This window comes from Manis javanica, chromosome 5 (genome assembly GCF_040802235.1).
Source record: "Manis javanica isolate MJ-LG chromosome 5, MJ_LKY, whole genome shotgun sequence".
In the NCBI taxonomy this organism is placed as follows: domain Eukaryota; kingdom Metazoa; phylum Chordata; class Mammalia; order Pholidota; family Manidae; genus Manis; species Manis javanica.
The window spans coordinates 130,848,748-130,864,405 of NC_133160.1; the positions used below are offsets into that span (position 1 = coordinate 130,848,748).

Consider the following 15,658-nt stretch of genomic DNA (forward strand, 5'->3'; position numbering starts at 1 on the left):
ACCTGGCAAACGGGATGATGCAGAGGTGATTAAAGACCTTGAGATGAGGCTGTTATCCTGGGTTATCCAGCTGAGCCCAGAGGAATCACAATGGTCCTCACAAGAGGGAGGCAGGAGGAGCAAAGACAGAAAAAGGAGATGTGGTAACAGAAGCAGAGGTTCAAGCGATGCACCCGAAGATGGAGGCAGGGGCCACTAATCAAGGAATTCAGGTGGCCTTTTGAAGATGGATGAGGCAAAGAAACAGATTCCCTCCAGGAACCTCCAGAAGGAACCTATCCACACACTGATTTTGGCACAGTGAGATCCATCTTAATTTCTGACCTCTAGAATTGTAAGATAACAAGTTTGTGTTGTTTTAAGTCACTAGGTTTGTAGGCATTTGTTACAGCAGCAATAGAGAACTTAGACAATATACTACCCCATATTGCAGGCTACCTAAGTCCCATCCACTGTAGCTCAAGTGTTTACAGAAGTCTACTTCCACCTTCATCGTCATCATGTTTTTACACAATGGTTTCAGATCGGAATTTTCTATCCTCCCATGCATTCCTCGAGTATTTACTGTCTTGACCGGTTACATAGCTTCAAAGGATCTCGTTTACTTAAGTTTGTCATGTTGTAGATCCTAAGCTGAGACTGACAATTAAAAGCTATAATTCCTGCTTTTAAGGAACTCCTTCTATAATCTATTGTGGGAGTCAATTTCTTATATCATTAATTTCCTAAAGGTAATAATGGATCTTCTTTTGAGCTATGTTAATTATTTTAAAAAACCTGACAGAAAAATTATACTTTTTTTAGATTAGAATACATGAGTCATCATTTCAGAATTACATTTTACTCAGTGAAGTTTTTCAAAAGTTTGAGTCCATAGTGGAAAAGGGGAGAGAGATAAAGAGGAATCTTTTTTTTTCAAACTGACAATTAACACTTCACCAGGGAAAAAGCCTTGAACAGGAGTTAAGCCAAAGTTCTTGTTTTGGTGCAAATAAATCTTCTGTAAAATGAATGAGTCTAAACAGATGATCTCTAAGGTTCTTTCAGATCTGAAGTTCTGGGGTTATGTAATCTTTTCTCACAACCCAGAGCACAATGTCTTGCATGTGAGAAGGACTGGATAAATAAAATAATCTGAAGGATATTTTGGGAGAATCAGACTTTTATATTCTAATCAGGAGAATCAAATGAAATATATGTTAAATTTGGAAAAATCAGACATTGCTAAAGTCTAAGCATCTCTGTTTCTGGAACAAAGTTCTGACAGGATAAAACTGTTTATTTGAAAATGAATTCAGATGAATTAATATACTGTAAAAACTTAGCATATATGTAACACTTTTTGTTCTCTTTTAGCTCAAAAAAATGTCTCAATGTTGTAAACACCTTGCAGCTTGAGAGACAGGCTATTTACATAGCACCAAGTGAGGTGGAAATTTGGCAATCACTTGGTCAATTTGCAAATATAGGTTATGAGGACTCATTCACTCTAGAGCAATTCTTCAAAAATCATCAGTGAGGATGCTTCTGGTAATGCTAAATTGCAGTTCAGTTCTTCAACTGATAATAAGTAGAAATGATTAATAAAATTTAAATATATGTATCTTTGAAGGCACCTGAGTGTTACAAAGACAGAAAGAGGATGAGGGGCCAAGACGCTAGAGAGAAGAGAAGGACAAAGTCAGACTCAACATTTGTTGCCCTTTTCTCTCTCAAGGCTTTGGGGGATTCACAAGTAGCAGAGGAAACCTTAAAAAGGTGAACAGAAAATGGTAGCTAAGTTTCTGTCAGTGTTATGCAGCAGAAGGAACAGTATTGGGATCTAGAGCCCACCAAGAAAGAGGGGCTCTGGTAAACATTCAGGCTTTTATTTAGGATCCTCCAAAGATTGATCCTACTATTGGGGATGAAATAGAAATACACAAACCTTACAAAAAACAAAATCCTTTTTAATGCCATTTCAACTTTTGATTGGATTAAGGTGATACGTTCTTACTCTGAATACCTGCCAAAAGCAAAAGTAAATAATCTCTGGAGGGATGTAATATCACACAGATCCTCAGATTTTCTCTGTAACTTTTTATCCTTAATGTGTGGCATGCCATAAAAATTTACCAGGCATACAGGAGACAAAACCAAATGATCAAAAATCAAGAAAAAAAAACTAGACAATAGATATAGGCTAACAAAATATCCTGATATTTGAGGTAGCACACACAGGCTTTAAAATAATATGTTTGAGATTAGAAGACAAAGTGGAAAATTTCTTTCATGGAAACCATGAAAGAAAACCAAACAGTATTTTACAACTAAAAAACAGAATTATTGAAATAAAAATTTAGTAGATGGGTTTCAGTGCACATTGGACAGAGCAAAGACAAGGTTAAGAAACTGGAAAATAAGTCAAAAGAAAATAGCCAGACTGAACAATTAAAGAGGAAAGTATGGAAAATGTAAAACAGAATGTAAGAGACATGTAGACATACTGGAAATATCTAATGTGTGTGAGTGGAGTACCAGAGAGGAAACAGAGGATAGAAGAGAAGAAAAAAGAAATACTTATATGACAGTTCATTGAAATTGATGGAAGATATCAAGCCACAGATATGAAAAGTGCTATGGACCCCAAGCAGGATAAATAGAAAGGCTCATTCTGGAGCCTCATTACCAGAATTAGTTACTTTAGCATACTGCTAGCTAATTTAACTAAAATATTATAATTTCCAGACAATTTTGCAATGTAGGGTGGTCACTGAGATGTAAGCAGAAGTTGTTGATAAGGATTTCCAGTAAAATTCCTTCAGAGAAATAGTTACTGTCACATGCCCTTTGCCCACTAACTCCTTCCTGCTTCTTAAGATGAAGCATGATGGCTGAATTTCTGCAATTATATTGGTTTGTTAGCCACTGTAATGATTAATTTTATGTGTCAACTTGGCTAAGCCACAGTACCCAGATATTTGGCTAAACACTGTCTAGATGTTGTGAAGGTATTTTTTTTAAAGATAAGATTAATGCTTAAATCAGAAAACTGAATAAAGCAGTTTATCCTTTATATTGTGGGTGTGCCTCATCCAATCAGTTGATGGCTGTAAAAGGAAAAAAAAAACTAAAGCTAAGCTTTATCAGATGCATCATATCTGTATTGGCATGGCTGGGAAAGAGTTTGTGATTTTTTTAACAGACTAATATTAATTTTTTCCTATGCTGACTATGAAATTTTAAAAATCTTTTGAAAGTAACACATTTTCTGAACCTGAGAGCCTATTTTACCTTTGTCTGCCATAATCTGAAAATGAACTCTTCTTGTACAAAAATCATTTACAAAACCACAATGCTCAAAAAGTGTGAAGGCCAAAAATAGAAAAGACTTTGAAAATCAGAAAGCAATCCGAAATTAAGTTTCTCTCTTCTCTCTCTCTCTCCACTTAAATCTATTCATTAAAAATAATTTGTTTTCTGTTCTTTTGTCTTCGAAAATCTTTCACAGGCCAAAATGTAACTGGTTGAGTGAGATTTCTCACTTCCACTGGCTCCATGGTGTATTTCGTCACTTTTATCTATGTCCTATCCTACTGTAAGTTTCAACTCTTTCCATGTTACCATTAACCAACTGGTATTCAAATAATTCCCTCTTACTGTGTTTTGTTGTTTTATTCTGAAAAAAGAAAAGGTTTTTTTTTAATAGTATGAACCTAAAAAAAAGTAGAAATCATATGTTACAGTTAACAGAGACTACATTTAATCTATTATGTTAACTTCCTCTGTGTTTTCCTTCAACACTGTATCTTAAAAATATTTTTAACTAGATTGAAAAAAAATTTTGAGATAACTGTAAATTCACATGCAGTTGTAAGAAGTAATACAAAGCAATGATGTATATTTTTTTACCCCATTTTCTCCAATGGTAACATCTTGCAAAACTATAGTACCCTAACAAGCAGGATATTGACATTGATACAGTCAAGATACCAAAGACTCCTTAATGATCCTTAATGTTCCCACTTTCTAAGCATTTCTATCCCTATTCCCTGCTTACCCCCTGGTGATTACTAATCATTTTACGTTTCTATAATTTTGTAACTTTAAGAATGTTATGCAAATGGAAACATATAATAGTAACCCTTGGGTTTGACTTTTTCATGCAACATAATTCTCTGGAATTGAACATCTTTTCATATTCTTATTTGGCATTTGTGAAATATCTCTTCATGTGAATTACCCATTTTCTAATTTCTAATTTACCCATTTCTGTTTGTTTTTTTCTACTGTTGAGTTGTGAAAGTGCTTTATATAGTTTAGATACTAGTCCTCTTTCATATTTGTGATTTCTAACAGTTTTTCCTAGTCAGTAGCTTGTCTTTTTATTCTCTTAACATGGTCTTTCACAAAGCAAAAGTTTAAAAAGAAATTTGATGAAGTCTGATCTATTAGTTTTTTCCTTTGTGGCTTGGGCTTTTGGTATTACAAACCTTTTGTATAGCCCTAGACTACAAGGATTCCCCTATTTTTTTCCACCAAATTTTATGTTTTACCTTTAAGTCTGGATCCATTTTGAGTTAATTTTCATATAAGATATGAGACTTAGGACAAGGTTTTTCCTTTTCTTTTTTTTTATTGCCTGTGGATGTTCAATTTATTGAACATCATTTCTCAAAAAAGCTTTCCTCCACTGATTTTATTTGCACCTTAGTCAAATAACAATTGGGCATATTTGTGTGGATCTATTTCTGGGTTCTTTATTCCATTTCACTGTCTGTATGTATGTCCTTCAGCTAATACTTCACAGTTTTCACTGCTATAGCTATATCATGTCTTGATATTAGGTAGACTTTCCTCCCACTTTATTCTTCTTTTTCCAAATAATTTTAGCTATTCTAGTTACTTTGCCTGTCCATTTATATTTTAAAGTAATCTTATATCTACAAGGCAATCTTGCTTGGATATTGCTAGGAATTTCATTAAGCTAGTATGTCAACTTGGGGACAACTGACATTTTGACTATATGAGCCTTGCAGTCCATGAGCATTTATTTACATCTTTCTGTTTGTTTAAATCTTCATTGATTTCTTCCATCAGTGTTGTGTAGTTTTCATCATACAAGTTCTGTACCCTTGTTAGGTATAGCTTTTGTTAGATCTATACCTAAGCATTTCATTTTGAGTGATTATACCTGGAACTATATTTTTAATTTTAGTGTTCACATTTTCATTGCTAGTATATAGAAATATGATTGAGTTTTGTTTGTTTATTTTGTATCCTGTGGCCTTGTTGAACTTATCTACTGGGTTTGGGGATTTTTTTGTAGACTCCTTGGGATTTCTCCATGTTGACAATTATGTTATTTGAAAATAAGGGAAGTTTTTCTTCCTTTGTGGTCTGTATGTCTTTTATTTCCTTTTCTTGCTTTATTGCACTGTCTAGAACTTGTAACACTGTGTTGAATAAGAGTAGTAAGAGTAGACTTTCTGCTTTGTTCCTGATCTTAGAGGGAAAACATTTCCTTTCAGCATTAAGTATAATGTTAGTTGAAAACTTTTGGTAGATGTTCTTTATCAAGCTGAGGAAGTTCCTTTTTTATTATTTTTTTGAGAGGGTTTAACATGAAAGTATTGAATGCTGTCAAATTCTTTTTCTGTATTGTTTGGTATGATCATGTGATTTTTCTTCCTTAGCCTGTAATGTGGTAGATTACATTGATTTTCAAATATTGAACCAGTCTTCATCAGTGGAATAAACTCCTTGTGAAGATTATGTATAATTAAAAAATATATATTGTTGGATTCTACTTGCTAATATTTTGTTAAGGATTTTTGCATTTAATCATGAAGTATTAATATTGGTCTGTAGTTTTATTTTATAATAATGTCTTTTCCTCATTTTGATATCAAAGTAATGTTAGTTTATTAAATGAATTGGGAAATAACCTGTTCTTGTCTATTTGTTAGAAGTGGTTGTATAGAATTGATATTAATTCTTTAAGTGTTTGGTAGAATTTTTTAGTGAAACCATGGGTGTCTGTAGGTTTCTTTGTAGAGAGTTTTAAAAATATGAACTTAATTTCCTACCAATAGTTACATGACTATTCATGTTATATCTCTTTCATATTGTGTGAGTGGTGGTAGTTTGTGTTTTTTGAGGATTGGTCCATTTGGTCTCAGCTATTCAGCCTGTGTAGAGTTTTTGAGTATTCCTTTATTCTACTTTTCATATCTGCAGGGACTATAGTGATAGCCTTTTCTCATTTCTGATACTTACATTGGCAATTTGTGTTTTCCTCCTTTTTTGTTTCTTTTGTTAGAGGTTTGTTTATTTTATTGATCATTTCAAAACATCAGCTCTTTGTTTTAGTGATTTTCTCTATTGTTTTTTCCCATTTTCCATTTTATTGACTCCTATTCTTCTCTTTAGTATTTCCTTCCTTTTTCTCAGTCTGCCTTCTCCTCTCTACCTTTTAGTTCTTTTCATTTGTTTTATATCTAATAGGTTGTTAGTTGTAGTTAATGTTGGGAGGAATAGGGAAAGTACGTTTACTTTGTCTTCCCAGACTGTACATTTTTTTTTTATTTGTGGATAATGTCCTTGCACTTTACTCTTGGAGCATAGGTCAAGATCAACCATTATCCTCTGCTGTGTTAAGGGACAACCTTTGGAAATACAGGGTATCCTGAGAATTACCTTTTTGTGATTTTTTTTTTTAAAGTTCCTGTCATGATGGATAATCAGTTAGTAATTACTGGAAGTGGACAAGCCATAGAAATTAGGGAAGGGTGCCTAATTTAGTGAATATTTACAGTAGATCTAAAGCTTCCTCTCCATGTCTGCTGGATGGCTGCTGCCATCAGGACTGCCTCCCATTACCTGCGGGGAAGGAGCAGTAGGCTCAGAAAATTTGTCAGCTTTCCTTCTCCCTCTTTTGTCCTTCCTCCTCCCCTTGCTTCGCATGATATCAAATATGGAAAGAGAAAAGTAATACCTTTTCATGGTAGAGAATCATGCTTGGCTTTATAGTATTTATATATGTTTCAACAAACAGTTCAATTGTGCTCATTTAAAGTTTCACATTAACTGTGGGTCAGTTCTGTACTGCAATCGTTCTCATTTTTTGGTTACCCTTTGTCATTCTGACGTGAAAATCATGTTGAAGGGGAAATTGTTTGTGCATATAATGAGTATAACTTGCATCCTAGGGGCCTTGAAATGCAGTTTACTAAACTAAATACAAAGACAACAGTCTAAACATAGATTTCTCCATAGTCAAGCTCTTCCTGTGAAGGCTTAAAGAAAAACAAACCTAGGGAACTGTCACACTTCCCATTGTTATTCACACGCTTGTTTGGGATCTGACAGTGGCAGCCTCCAGAGGCCTGACATTTCAGCAGGGAGGACAAGCAGGGCAGGAGCTGCTCTTCTTGGTCTAATAAGGGCTCTCAAACTCCCTGGAGCCCTTGGGCTTTCTGGAAAATGTGGTAATGGTGGTAGAATTTAGATAGAGGACTCCTGTAGTAAAACTGATTCAGTTAGCCAATAACATGTAGGAATAGTACAAAATACAGACTTAAAATACTACCAAATCCTGTAAATCGTTTTAAACAATGCTTCTTAAATGACTTGACATTCAAGTCAACAAATATTTATCAAGAGACAACCATATGCTATGTACTATGGGGTTCTTGGGGATATAAAGATGAAGAAGCCCCAGTTCCTGGATTTCAGGAGTAAACAATCTAGAGGGAAAATACAATTCATACAAACAACTAATGTACAGTGTGCTTGAAATGAGGTTTCATGAAGGAGTTGCCACTCAAACTGAATCTTGAAAGATGGTTTAGTGGCTATAAGTAGCAGAGATGAATTCTGACTATTTGAAGAAGGGGGAAATAGGAAAAAGGGGTCTATTGGGGACTGTGGGAGTCACTCCTGAATTGAAATACAATCCGTTCCAAGGGAACAGATGTTATGGATTGATGTATCAGGACTAGTGGTGGGATTTTCTTCAGAGCATGGTCTGTAAGCATGAATCAGCTCCAACAATATTGGGTTGGCTTCCTCCTCTCAAGGTACAAATTTCAAGGTGAGAAGCCCTGAAAATCATTGCTAGGATCATGTGCCCACCTCTTGGCAAGTGCAATGCAGGAGAGTCATTCCTCAAAGGAAGATCATGGGCTATAATCAAAGGCCAATGGTTCTGTTGTTGGGCAGCACAAACCATAGACATGTGGAGGGAACAGCTGAGTAGAGACCCAGAGGCAGGGAAATAAGAATGTTGGAGTAGAGCAAAGACTCTAGTCTAGCCAGGGCATAAGGTGAAGGGGGGACTAAGTGGGGATAGATAAGGAGGAGAGGTAGATTGGAAGTGGGCAACGGAGGGCCTAGGCCACCATGTTTGGAACTGGTGATGGAGCCAATGGCTGGAGTGGGAGGAGCAGACCTTATAAGATCTATGTTTTAAGTGGAGTTTTCTGAAAACAGACCTAGATTGTAAAAGGAAAGCCTGATGTCAGGAAGGCCCAAGAGGAGTTTGTTTAGGTGAAAAGTGGAGAGGCTTATAATATTATATATTATTTGCCACTGAGCAGCAACAATAATGGACATGTGCACACATTTTATTTTTACCCAATAAAGAGGACAGGCCACACATTATTTACATCTTTAACAGATCCAGATCCAGAATTTCAGGACCTGCTCTAGATCTTGTGATGGGTAAGAATAAGCCAGAGGTTGACCATGGTCATCTGCTGGGGGCTCTTTCAAACACATGGACATTGCAGCCAGATCCAGCTGACTTTGTTTCACCGTGCTGCGGGCTATGACCCCTTTTTTCATCATTACGATGATGTTCTTTTGAGACTGTGCCCTTGAGTAAATAACTTCACTGCATCTGAATCTTGGCTTGTGCTTGACATGCTTAAGTGGTCTGAATGAGGTTTTTCTTTCTCCCTCTTGAGAGAGGATTTTCCAAAAAATGCTTCAGAAATAATCTATGGTCATATTGAGCCTATGCTCAGCAGCTACATGTAAGGATGATGATAGTGTAGGAGGACACAGAGCAGTGGAGCTGTTAAGAACATTAGGCTGTGTCTAGGTTGCCTAGGTTAAAACCCTTGCTTGACCAAGATTCTTGATTCTCTAAGGTTCAGTTTTTTCATCTGTAAAATGGAAATAGTAAGGGATCCAATGAGATCATGCTTGAAGAGACCTGGGGAAAGTACCTGACACATAGTAAGTGCTTAATAATGGTGCTATTATGGTGGCTGTTGTTACTATCGCAATTAAAATATGACGGAAAAAGTGTTCCAAATAGATTGGTGACATTTGAGCTTCAGTGCCATCTAGTGGCCACGATATTTCAAAATGTGTTATTGGTCCAGGTGCTGCATGCACCCCAGGTGAGGAGAGGTCCTGCTTTCTGTAGCTGCATGAGCTGCTGCTGACTGATTTCCAAGGTGAATCCTGGGCATGTAGGCTTGGACCAGGATTATTGTATGACCTCATTACTGGCCTGAGTTGCATAGAGTGGATAAGCTGGTCTCTGTGCACAGAAAAGGAAGTCAGACCATGGTGCTCCTTGTGCCTTCTCTCCCTTGGACTGGCCACACAGAGGAACTCTTCATGTTTCCAATAGTTGTAGCAGCCTCTTGGAGCATTGCAGACTACAGACTGACTTGCTAGAGTAGAGGTTAGGAATATGATTATGGCTGGCACGTGGCTTGTGACTCCTTAGAAAAATGACTTTAGTAAATTATTTAATCTCTTTGAGCCTTTGGGGATGTGGAGAGCAATGATACCTGCCTCACAGGGTTTTCATCACATGCACATATGTGCCTGGCATAGGGCCTGATGTATACAAAGTGCTCAGAAGATAGTAGCCATATTTATTTTTCACTTCTGCAGTAGACTCTTATGTTAAAAGAGTGTCTTTCATTCATTCATTCAGCCAGTCATTCAACTGATGTCTATAGAGAACAAACTATGTACCAGGAACTGAGCTGATGAAACCATGCATAAAACAGGTACAGCTCCTCAGGGTAGGTGTGATGGGCATTGAAGGAGCGATTCCCAGGGGAGTTGTGTGTCTCTGAGCTCGAACTGAAGACTGAACAAAGGACCTTCTATGGAGCATAGAAGGTTTGTACAGATTTACATGATGTTTTTAAAGCAGATGGTAGTTAGGTTTATTGCTCTTTTAAAGATCAGTATATTATCATAATTTTTAAGAAGATGAAAGTAAAGTGCCTAAAAGCACAGTGTGGGCTAGTGGTAGAACTGGTAATTACATTTAAGTATATTTGGATTCACTTCGTGTTACAGCTCTGGTGGCTCTGGTAACCATTTTCACTGTATTGAGAAGCTAAAGAGCATAATTTTTACCTATTTAATCAATCTCATTCTTCTCCTCCAACTTTTCTTATGTTCCTAATATTTTCTTACCTCAGTACACAAGAGTTAGCAATAGTCTTTCAGAAAACCACCCTGCAACATGTATTAAGATGGAATAATTCTCCCAGACTAAGTCCTAAAGCAATGATTTCTTTGAAGGGCTTGGTGAAGGGTGTTGGAAGAGGAGAAAATAAGCTTGTGTATGCTTGGGAAAAATATATTCAATATGATAAAATATTAAGTAATATAAATCAATATTATACTATATACATGACATTTTTTATGTTTTAGTGAACAACAGAAAATATGAACTCTTCTTATAATGTAATCAACAAAATAGTAAAGCTCAACAAATTCTTCCTGCCTGGGGAGACTTCACAGAAGATAAGACTTTTTAGGGATTCTTAGGGATATGCCCACATAGGGACCATATGAAACTGGTTGAGACAGTGGGGTAAGACTTTTCCATTTACCAACATGAAATACGGATTAAAACAAAATTGCTCAAGCCACCTAAAGTTTGGAAAATGACTCCAGCTGGTTTCAAATGTCTCCTAAAAGAACACTGCTTGGGAATTCCCAAATAATAGCAATAACGATGGTGACGATGGCATTGATTTCGTGCCAGGCTCTGTGCTAGGAACATGCCACACAGTAGCTCGTTTACCCTCTTCTTCCTTGGGGAGGTAGGTAAGAAAAGTTTTGATAGTGAGACTGCTATTGTTGCTGCTTCAGCAAAGCTTAGTGACTTTCCTGGGGTCAGGTGACTCTTTCTGGGCCCTGCATTCTTGCTTTAGTGCTGTTTGCTTCCTGAATAGCAAGAAACTTCCTTGCTTCTACTTGGCAGCCTGTTTCATAAATTAGTTTCCCTTTATTTAGGTGTGTTCTGCAGCCCGTGGAGGATAATTAAAAAGCTAACTTTGTTAATATTAGCTTAGATCTTCAGGGTCAGGGTCTTTCACCAAAATCCCATCATTTATATTTCCTCTTCAGTGTCCATTGTTAAGAGGGTCTGCAGAAGAGATTTCTGTTTATACACTGTTGGCAGGGGGAGAACAAAATCTTTCTTACGTAGTTGTTTTTTGACTTTAAAAAGTTTGGCTGTATCATATGTTTTTTGCCTCGTAAATGTGGGTCTTCTATTTCATTTTGTTCTGTAGGGTTGGTTTATTGCTACTGATCAAGTTTTGCTTAGATGTTACTATTATTGAACACATTTCCAGTAAATTCTAGACTAAAATGGCATAACTTCAAAATAGCTTTTTTAAAGCAGTTAAGTTAGCAAGGAAATATCTATGTGATTAGAATATAACTATGAAAGTGTTGACTTTAGTTCGTATTCTCCAAAGCATAACAATTGTCTCAAATCTCACTCCCCTTTATTCACTAAATGGGCACCTTCATTGCACCAGATGTCACAATAATCTATCTACCTTAAACTGTAACTGTTGATTTTGTGATATATCATCTCTTCACTCCATAAAGGCTGGACTTGAATCTATTTTTTGGTGGTAGTGATGGGGAGTTAATGTTCTTACTTCCTCTGATGGCTTACACAGGAAGCTTAAGGTGTAATCAGACTATAAAATCCCAACCAGAGAGGAGATCGTAATTTCAGCCACAGACTAAGCAGAGAACAGACGATGGGCTATTCATTAGTTAGAAAGATAAGGGAATGAGTTTGATTCCTCATTAAAAGCTTCATGGTTTAAGTCTTTTTTTAAAAAAAAAGTGCTGGGTCTTTGCTTATTAAGTTACACAAACGGAGTGAAGTGCCATGGGGGAGAATGGAAACTGTTGGTGTGACCTATAATTAGAAAATTTCCACATAGAGAATAAAAACAGAGACGGTATGCCACTTCCTGACCCCACTCACCCGTAGAGCCTGAGCCATTGGTGGGAGACAGATAAGAAAACACCAAGGAAAGGAAACCCGAGTCGGGCTGCCTGTTTGCTCTGACGGGACTCAGCCTGAGAGCGATGGATTGAATGTGCCCTTGTAAGTTTAAATCACCCCCAAGGTCCCAGTGAAAAAGAAAGGCATCACTTGCAGGAACTGCCATTAACCACATAACACAGCAGTATTCCATGCTTGCAGTGTAAAGACCGTCTGCGCTGTGTTTGCAAAGGAAATCATCAGAGATGGTCGACTGACTATAGTAGAATAAAAGGTCTGGCTTGGTATACCCGCTCTTGTCCACCCCTGCTGGCATCTGGGGCCAGGTGTTTTTCACCAGCCAAGCCCCGTCCACCCGTCTGTGCAGTTACAGGCATGAGGCCTGCCCTCCTCCTAGGGCTGCCCTCATGGTTCCATGTTGTGAAGCATGTGAAAGCCCTTAGCCTGCTGCAGAAATACTCATGAATGCAGGCTGTTGTTATATTATATATGTTAAATACATCTCTGTGTAACACACTATAAATAATTTTATCAGGAATCTAAGCAAGACTTTTTAAAATAGACTGTTTTTTTCTCACCATTCCTTGCCTGAGGGTGTAGTGAGTGGTACTAAGTGTCTGGTAGAGGTTTCCATAACCTCTGGGGTTGCTCATGGATACTCTGTGCACAAATGAAGGTCAATCATGAGATGCCCCTCAGCCCCTCAGGCTTCCCAGTGCCAAAGTCCATGCTAAGGAAGGTCAGGCTCTGGTGTGATTCCTGAGGGTAAGGCAGGGAGGCAGAACCCTGCTCTCCCATTCATTTGTTATGTGACCTTGGGAAAATATATTCACTTTTATGAGCCTCCATTTCTTCCTATGCATGTATCTTCTTCTTGTGCATCCCTGTATATCCTGACATGGGATAAGATATTGACCCGGTGGCTTTATTGGTGGGGTCCATGAGGCAACAGGTCAATGAACTTGTTTGAGGGATAGGGATTGCCTCCCAAGCACAGAATACTTTGGCTGCATCTAGTAGATGCTCAATTAATATTAAATGAATAAAGATGTTGAAAAATTCCTAGCATGGTGGTGATTGGCACTTAATGGTGTTCCTTAGAATTTTGGTTCCATTTCCCCAATACATTTTATTTCTCTTAAAAAAAGATGTCACTGATAAATATAATGACCTTAAATAAATCCCTTACCAGCTCTGGGCCTTATTCTTCATCTGTAACAGAAATCAGAACAGTTGATCTCTCAAATCTGACAAAGATTTACTCTTTTCAAAAATCAAATCTACCCCCATGAAAGCCAGTTTGTCTCTAATGGATATGCTGGAGCTTGGCTTAAACTCAGTTGGTATAAAAAAGAGTAGCCTCAAAATTTAAACTGACTTCAACTTTTGCATGAAAAACTTGATTTCACCTTGGATTGTCCTGGTTTCTACATATACCATCCAGTTAGAATACTTTCCACTCTCAAAAGTGTCAGGGTTTAGAAGAAAAATTATATGGTCATGGAACTATGAACAGTCAGGGAAACTGGCTGCCAGGCCAAGGAGTAACCTCCTGCGCCTTCCGGCAGATCTGGCCTCTGTAGAACTGCTGAAGTCAGGGAGTTGAAAGAGGGATGTTTGTACAGGTACCCAAAGACCACTAAAAGGCTCCAGAGTGGAAGCAGCTGAGCTCAGTAAAGACCAGCCTCTAGGCCACATGGCTCCTGTTCTCCAGAGCCAGGAGAGGCAAAGCCATGTTCCTTTCTCTGCAATTTCAGACCCTTCCAGTCCGGGCCCAGCCAGAGAGGGGTTGGGTACCTAAGAAATCTCAGATTGAGTATTATCTGGAACAGTATTGTCCAATAGAACATTCTGCAATGATGCAGATGTTCTAAATGTCCAGTGTGGTAGCCACGAGCCACATGTGGTTATTAAACACTTGAAATATGGCTAGTGACACTGAGGAATTGAATTTTTTTCCAGTTTTAACTATTATTTTTATTGTAAAAAACAATATAACAGCATTAAAAGAGAATTTGAAGTAGAAAATAGTATCAACTCATAATCCTTATACCCTAGCATGAAGTTTTTTGTTTATTCTCTGTAAGTCTTTATTTTCTTGTCTATTTTTACATTCTTGAAATTAAAAGACACATGCAAGATAAAATTAACTTATAATTGTTTTTCTTATTATTTTACCTCTAACAGTATCTAGGAAAAAAAGACATTATTTTACCTCTAAGGATATCTGAGTAAAGGGCAATGACAATAAACATTTGTATTTTTTTGAGAATTAAAGAATCAGAAAGGGAATCCAATAGAATAGATGCATAGGGAATTTTAAATTAATTAACATTTGAACTCAAATAGCCACAAGTGGCCAGTGGCTAGTATAGTGGATAATGCATATGCTAGAATGACTAGTTAGTATACTGGATGGAACTGTTTTAAAGTAGATCAGATGGAAAGTTTCCCCTCTAACAAATGGGTATTGTAAAGAAGAATAGGCTAGTTATAGATCAAACAAGGAAACTACCTTTTCTCTGTATATCCAATGGTTCTGACATTAATTTGTGACCCCCTTTATATTATTATTAATGAATATGCACTCATTGTTGAAAAATCTGGAAAACAGATGAGCTAAAAGGAAAAATTAGTAAACATCTATAGTCCCATCGTGTCCCTTTTTATTTTAAAAAACATCCATCAAGTGAAATGAATGTTAGGTAAATATGTGTGTGTGTGTATTATATTTTTAAGAGTGGAATTATAATGGCCTATTATTTTGTTTTTTGTTTTTCCCCCTGAATTGTGTCACAAATAACATCCAAATGAAAATATTGGGGCTGTTTCAATATTCAATATTTCTGGGTTGAATGTTTTGATAAATGGCTAAATCTTTGTACGCAGTCACAGTGCTTTTTTGGTTACTGCTCTCCTCAATCCCCTGTCCCCTAGCTTCTGTAAAATCTCCCTGGCATAGACAGTGGCCCTTTTTCTTTAACCAACCAGTCTATGCCGCCTTTTTGCTCCCCAAGACCCCCACCTTGCCCCACAGGAAAGGAATCAGAGGAACGTAATTTACCTCACTTGAGTCCAGTTGAGTATTAGCAGGATTAAGGCAGACTGGAAAAGGTGGGTAGTCTCTCCGGTTGAGAGTGAGGTTCTCCGCTTGTCTCCACGTAAGATTTAAGAGGTAAAGAGGCCATACGGTTGTTTCCTGTTTGTGGAAACCTCATCTTTCTTCACCTGTCCTTCCTGTTCCCTTCTTCCTGTCTTTGCTTCATGTACCCCTCTTTCCCCTCTCCCCCCACACAATTTCCTGCTCTGTGTCCTGCCATGAGGCTTCTCTGAGCTCCTGGTGGGTTTGAAAGAATCCCCACCAGCTAGGATCATTGCACA

The 15,658-nt window shown here is 37.4% G+C and overlaps 1 long non-coding RNA gene across 1 annotated transcript in view; it reads right to left on the reverse strand.

Annotated features, from left to right (window-relative positions):
• The window catches only part of LOC140849400 (uncharacterized), a 39,718-nt gene extending 24,299 nt beyond the window's left edge, over nt 1-15,419 (reverse strand). The window contains exon 1 of the long non-coding RNA XR_012131147.1: nt 15,342-15,419. This is a non-coding gene — a long non-coding RNA (uncharacterized lncRNA). The remainder of the gene's footprint in view (nt 1-15,341) is intronic.
• Nucleotides 15,420-15,658: the final 239 nt, after the last annotated feature.